This window comes from Trachemys scripta, chromosome 15 (genome assembly GCF_013100865.1).
Source record: "Trachemys scripta elegans isolate TJP31775 chromosome 15, CAS_Tse_1.0, whole genome shotgun sequence".
Lineage (NCBI taxonomy): Eukaryota > Metazoa > Chordata > Testudines > Emydidae > Trachemys > Trachemys scripta.
In genome coordinates this window covers 18,295,584-18,303,120 of record NC_048312.1, presented here as the reverse complement: position 1 = coordinate 18,303,120, position 7,537 = coordinate 18,295,584, and positions in this window count along the sequence as shown.

Genomic DNA, 7,537 nt, shown 5'->3' with positions numbered 1-7,537 from the left:
ACCTGCTAAACCACAGTTACAAAAAGCAAATACTTGCAATATTTTCTTAATACTGCTTCTCCATGTAAGCAACTGGTGTAGTTGGCACAGGGACGTTGCTTGATCACAGAAGGCCAGTTTCTCTATTAAGATGTTGGGTGCCTTACAAAAAAAGCTTGCAAAGCCCTGCTCTCTAGCTTTCTCCTGTCCTCTCCCATCCCATCCCATCCCAAGGAGGAATGCTTTCTCCTATGATAGGAGGCTAGAAGAGTATTTCTTGTATGTTCTTCATGGCCTGGGCATCATGTGTCTTCAGTTTACTCCCCCAAAGTTTCTCAGTTCAGACTTCATAAGAGGAAGATACTTACCGTAATAAATTTTTTGCATGATCTGATAACAAACTTGACAAGTACATTTTTTGCACTCGGTTGGAGTAATGGTTGTTGTTGTCAGTGTTAAATGGGTTTCTTAGTTGTGACTTGTCAAAAGATGTCCACTGAATTAAATGCTCTGCATGTTGGATTCCCTATTCAGCAAACACTGGAAGAATGCAAGGTGATGTATCTGCCAGACTAGGGAAGCTTTTCTCCTGTGGAGTCAGAGCATTCTTGGAGGCCAGTGCAACTTGTTTGCTTTAAAGCCTTAATTTTAATGTAGCTGTGGAATGTACTTGAAAATGTTCTGAAAATCATCAGTAAGAGAGAGAAGAAAATAGCACTGTTTCCTCAGAGCCTGTATTTTATTGAGAGGTACACAAATCTGCTCTATTGTAAGCTAGGCACCACTGACTGGTGCACAGCTAACTCAGAAATTGTCTTTTGCTGGACTGGGAGGACAATACAGAACACAGATGAAATGAAGATAAGAATTGTGGGAACAATAGAACACAATGGACATCAATTTTTTTTTATGTTCATTAAGCTCATTCTGGTGGTCTTTCTACCCACAGCAATACTGGGAGGGGAGAGTGTATTGTCTTGTGTAATGTAGAGACAAGAGAGAGCCTGCACTGTGATAGAAAACCGCCCGTCTATTGTAAGTAATGGCTATGCTGATGGGTGATGCCATGAATTTCCAGCCCATGAAAAGGTTCTTGAGTGTGCCAAAAGTGTGTTGCCAGAATACAACACACTTCGTTCATCAAAGTCGTAAGCAGGGAACTCTGTGTTTTGGACGTAGAAGTAACTTTTTGTACATTTATAGTTTTTTCCACATTAAACATCATCTATAGTTTGGAAATTGTTCAGGCAAGATGCATGTGGTTAACAGTCCTGAATATCAGGAGCAGTTTTTCTAGGTTGAGTCTCTGTTTAATGTTGACACTTTTTTGGCTTTTCATTTACCTTTTGGGTGTACCTCTTTGGAGCAAGCTCCCTGAAGGAAAAGCTAAGGGAGATCCCATGGATTTTTTTAAAAAACCAAAGACTAAGTGATGTGCTTAAGAAGAACAAGAAGGCATTAGAATATGGACTGCGAGCCTGGAAACCAGGTTTATGTTGGATACCCACTAAGGAGTACCTCTTCTGGGGTGGTCTCTCAGTGGATGGATTCCTGGAACAAGTTGAGGAGGAGGAATTTCACACCTGGCCTTGGACTCTGAGACATGAGGCTTTCCATAGGAGCTGTGAAAAGTTAGATTATGGGCTAGCAGTTGAAACAGTTCAACTTGAACTCCTGGTCAGTTCCACTCCTATTGCGTAGATGGTGAAAGACTGATGGGAGCTTTTGGCTTGTTCTGTTAGGGCTCCATTTTGTAAGTCATCTTTGAGTTTTGGGGTCTCCTTCCCCTATCCCCACTTCCTTAAGTGTGTTTGAAAGTAGAGTAGTTCTGTGTGGGATTAAATCAATATCGTGATAGTATGTGTGGAACGTTTATGCTACTCCTGTTGGTCTAACTCTACAGTACTGAATGTGCTTTCAGACTCTGGTTTAATTATCCCTGTAGATTAGCAGGTAGGGCAGTGGGGAGAGAAAGCAATGCTAAATGCTTTTGCATTTGTGTACACTACAGCCTGCACTTTACTTTAGAAGCAGTACCATATTTCTTTCTGTGGGCTGAATGCACCTGACTGTTCTAGTTTTGCAACACTCTGTGTCTCCACAACTCATCTGAATTATCACAATACAAATGAACACTACCATGGTGACAGTATTTGGTGCATTTGAATGGTGTGACAGGACTAGTAGTATGCAAAGGCATTACACATCTTTCGTGGGAGTCCAGGGCCCACAGCACCTCACAGGATTCTGTAAGCTTGGTTCTGGAGAACACTCCATCAGTCTTGCACAATCAGGCTGCCTTGGTTACAGGAACTCAGTGTTGTTCAATGGATGTCACCCCTGCAGGGTTGGGAATCCCAGTGCAGTGCAGATGAGATTAAATTCCTAAGAAGCTGGATTGTTTGGATCATTTTAGGTGGGCTGCATTGTGCAATAGAAAAAGCACTGAACCTGGCTCTTCCCCCTCCTGCCTGAATGGGGAATGAATGAAAAAATACCCTGTCACCAGGGAATTTCCCCCTCACCTTTTGTTTTGTCTTTCTACACTTCATTTTGGATGCCAAGTGCCTTTGTTTGCCTCTTTCTGGTGCCAGTGATTTATTCCCAGACGCTAGAGTTTGGAAACGTTGCACCAATATTAACCCATGTAAAGTATCCTGGAGTGCAGCAGGGAGCCTAGATAATTGATATCTACTGTATTTAGCCCTTTGAATAGAAAACTGCCCTCTTTTTAAGTTTTGTTTTCATATTAGTTTCCTTTTACTTATTTGATCATTCCATTCCATTGCCCAATAGTGTTTATCTTTTGTCTTCCTGTCGTGCGGAGCCAGGCTACAGTAAAGAGCTCATTTTGGATTTTAGGGGAAGAGAAAAGAAAATAAGATTTTTTTCCCCCCCTTGGCTAAATATCCTCCTGCTCTCACCTTGAATCCCAGCTGCTTCTGAATTTCTAACAGGCCCCCATTTGTTGTAACAGAGCTCCCTTTATTGGTGTCCTGGCTTCAGTACTTTAGCTCTCATACATGGATCTGCTGATCAGTGCTGCAGACTGGTTTCAGCTGCCTGTCTCCGTCACTGGGTTACAGCCTCAGACTCCTGTGTGGTGGAGAGGGTTCTCCAGGATAACCTCATGGCTCTATTCTGATAGTTTCCCAATCAGGGAAACAGATGATGAGAGTGAAGACGTGCAGATGGGGAGAGAGATCACAGTGCTGCCAGGGCAGCTGATTCTGATCTCTGAATCAGACAGCAACAAGACACTGCTGAAGGTATCGCCTCTGCCACCCTGAGCTTCCCCACCTCCAAACAAACAGGGTCCCATGTTAAAAACAAAACCACTCAACCCCTCCCCTGCCCCTGCCATTTTAAATAATGGTCTGGTTAATGAATGGTGAATTCCAGTGGTAATCCTGTCAAAGTCCTTATGACATCCACATTGATAACATTAACCGCAAAGAGCCTGTCTGGTATTCTGATTAATACCAAAGGAATTCTGCTTGATTAGATCATTACTCAAAGGGTAATTTAAAATGCAGGGATATTACATATAATAATATAATCTATAGGAATTATAAAGTTCACTGGAGCCCCATAGCTGGTAGAGCCTTCCACCTCCTATTGATAAGCAAGGTCTGCTGCCTTATCTGTTCCTCCACTGTTCAGCAGCTTGCTATAAACATCCACCAGCACCCTGCCTCTCTCGCCCCTTTCTTATTTGCTTGTAACCCTCACTTATGAGTAGTTCCAAACCAAGCATGTGCTTAAATCTTTGCAGGGTTCGAACCCTAGATTGTAAATTCTTCAGGGCAAGGACTGTGTGTTTATTTGCTTGCATGACATGCCTCGGAGGGCTGAATCAATGAGCTCTGGGCATACCACAAAATAGTTCCCCCGTGGAGTGGCAGCCTTCCTGCCCATAGAGGCAGTGGGGGAGCAGAGGCCCTTCTCCTCTCAGCTGCAGCAGGGTCCCTTCTCCAACCTGGGAGAGGTGCAGGGATGGCAGTATCGGGGACCTCACAGTACATATGCCAGGGGTTGGACGTGCTGGGCCGACTGCGCTCTCCTCCTTTCCTGTGGCCCTCCAGAGCAGGGGATCTTGGCGTTAACTACCACATGGAGATAAACGGGGCTATTCACACCACTCAGGATCTCTGCAGAGGCAGGCAGATGTCACTGCCCCAGTAACACTTGGGTCACATTTTCAAGCTTGTCTGTACAGCCAGAGGGAGGCAACCTTTTCTTTAATGAAAGCTGAGATTGTAGGGGTGGGAGGTTATTGACCCTTTTCACATGAGTCTAGTTGAGATGTCTGTGGTCATACAATATCAGGGTTGGAAGGAAGTCATCTAGTCCAACCCCCTGCTCAAAGCAGGACCAATCCCCAGACAGATTTTTACCCCAGTTCCCTAAATGGCCCCGTCAAGGATTGAACTCCCAACCCTGGGTTTAGCAGGCCAATGCTCAAACCACTGAACTATCCCTCTGCTCAAGACTCTGACATCCACTGATGGTTGGCATCGTGGTTTTTGACTTGTAAGTAAAATCAGAACACAAATTATTACTTGTTCTCCCGTGAATTGTTTTATCAGTCACAGACATCCTCTCTGAGGCTCTGTCCTGGCAGCTCACTGCTGCCCTTAGCTGCTGGGACTTATGGGTATGTCTGCACTACACTGGGAGTGAGTAGCAGTGTGGATTTTGTGGCACTGGCAGACGCTCAGGCTAGTCCTCCACCCTCGCCCCTGCGGGGTAGGGTGAGTCTGAGCTAGGGTGGCTAGCCCACACCTCCATCAGTGTCCACACTGCTATTTTAGCACATCAGTGTGAGCCCGGCTAACACAAGTCTGCTAGCTAGAGAGACTCACTCCCAGCTGCAGTGTAGATATGCCCTAACTGACCAAAGCAAAAAACAGAGGCTTTGGAAGTTTGCAGCTACTGAGGCTTGGAACCACCTTGAAAAGTCCCTGCCTGTGGAGGCCTCCATGCTCATGTAAATCTCAGCAACACAGTCACCCTGACATTTGTCCACATCTTAGTTCCAGTGTGTGTGAGACCATGGACTCTATTGTCTAGATGTTAATTAATCTGCAGCTGGGGCCTCACCTATCATAGTAGCTCCTTTCCACAGCTACAAAGAGCTGGGCTCCAAGTCAAGCACGGGAAACAACAGATGCTCATTTTCCTGCCTTCTCACCACAAAACTCCTTTGAGCCAGAGTTGGGCAGTGCTCTAGCCATGTCTGGCAGGGTGTCACCAAATAGCCTTGTGGGTAATTGCCCTCTCTAGCTGGGATCTTGTGAGGGGGCAAACACCCTCCATAAAGATACTCAGCACCTTGAAAGATGAGGCCCTATTTTCCTTCTCAACTAAATCCCTTGGGGCTAATTCTTGTCATGCTGGCACCAGTGTAACTTGGGAGTAACTCTACTGAGGTAACTGGAGTTTTGATGACTATGCAAAACTGTACTTGCTAGGATTATAATTTAGAAGAGTAATTAATGGTATCAAGCAGTAGGTGCTCTGCAAAGAGAAGGAACATTAGCTCATGCCTCTTGGACACTTTGAGACATTGAAGCAACTCAGTTTGGAGAGACCATTTTCTGAACCCTGTAAAGGTTCTGCTTTTAAGCCACATTCCTTCTAGCTTGGTTTTGAGACGCTAACAAAGTTATTTGTTGTTGGTATTGGGGGTGGGGAGGAGGGAAGAGTGAGATGGCGAGTGATCCATTTTCTTGGCTAAATTGTTAGGCTGTTCTATTTGATGGTTAAACATTACGTGCTTGCCAGACGCAATGTGATGGAGCACTAAGGAACAAATTTTCAAGTGCTCAGCGCCCATCATTGAGACCAGATTTTCCAACGTGCTGAGCACCCAACCAGCTCTTGTGGAAAACCAGAGCCTAAACAAATACCAGTATCAGGGGGTAGTCTGTATCCACAAAAACAACATGGAGTCCGGTGGCACCTTAAAGACTAACAGATTTATTTGGGCATCAGCTTTCAAATACAATTACTTTCATGTCATCTGGTTCCTCCTTTGAGCTAGGGGTATCCCATCCCATCGCCGCTATCTAAGATAATAGTGGAGGTACTGTCTTCCTTTTCCCACTGCGTCAACAGGATATGTTTTTCTCTGATATGTGCCTGCAGTAATAGTTTGCTAGGCAGTCGTGTTTGCTTCACTGAACCCTTTTTACTATCGAATGCTGCACAATCCTGGCGTTTTGTTTTTTCTCATGTGAAAGAAAAGAAAGGAGGACCCTCTGCCCATCTGTCTCTGACTTGATGGACCCATTGCTCGCACCCCTCTGTCACTGGACACTATACCCTCCTCTCTTCATCCCCTGTTTGTAGAGTGTTCAAGGGTGAACAGTGAAATAATAACTGACCGAAGAGTGTTAACCACAGTGTGTATGGTGTGGCCAAATGATGTCTCAGGCCAGATCTACAGTAAAGTTTTGCTGGCATTGCTAAGTCAATGAGGGGTGTGATATCCCACTTTGCTATGCTGGCAAACCTCTCTGCGTAGACGCAGAGTCCTTCTGTTGGCATAGTTGATGTTGTTCTGTGCAGTGGCATTCCCATAGCAGCAGCAGAACTCCCTTTCCAGCACAGACGTCTACACTAGGAGGCTCTGGCTGTCTAACTATACCGGCAAAGCATTTGTAGTGTAGATAAGGCCACAGTTGCAGATGAGGGGCTCATAAGTGTGCCATTATTCCCCACCCTCCCAGCTGAGTCTACTACTCATGTGTAAACCGTCTAATTTAGGTCCCGATCCTGAGGGCCTTACCTCAAGGAGCAGTCCTTGCTCACTGTTTCCAATAGGATTACTCTTGCGAGTGCAGGATCAGGTTCATAGAATGTAAGCTCATCAGGGTAGGGTCTGGCCTTCATATATGTTTGTACGGGTAAAGGTTTGTCACCCTAGCCATGCAAAATTCATGAATCAGGCTCCCCAAAAGTCAAAAGACTGGATTAAAAATGTCTCTATTTTAAAAGTGCTCTCTGGTTCTTGAGCCGTTAGAGTTGTGTTTTCAGGCTTTTGTCTGCAACCATGCGGGCGAGGAACTTACTTACCAAAACAAACAAACAAAAACAAAAAAGACCCTGAGAGGCTCATGTAATCAAGTGATATCTGGGGCTTTAAGTAAAACATCAAATATTGAGACACAAGATGCTACTGTGAGCGCTGATAATGTGAAAGGTGGCTTCTAAGTGAGGTGCGTATGCATCATTGCAGCATAGCATCATGCTGCCAGAGAGGGTCACGAGGATCCTATGATATGTGGCATGCTAGCTGGCTACCTAGCCAGCCCCTGCATTTTCCTTTCTGAAAACATGATCACTTATCCATTCTCTTCCCTCACAGCTCCCAGGACAGGTGTCCCACCACTAGCTATCCCAGAAGACAGAAGCCCTAACAGAGGATTTGGAGCCAAGGTGCAAAGGAAATGGATTAACGAGGTGAGTTAACGTGAGATACTGAGCTTTGGGAAGTGGATAGCATATAGTTAAAAACCATGTCATATTCCCTGGCTCATTACGACAAGGTGAG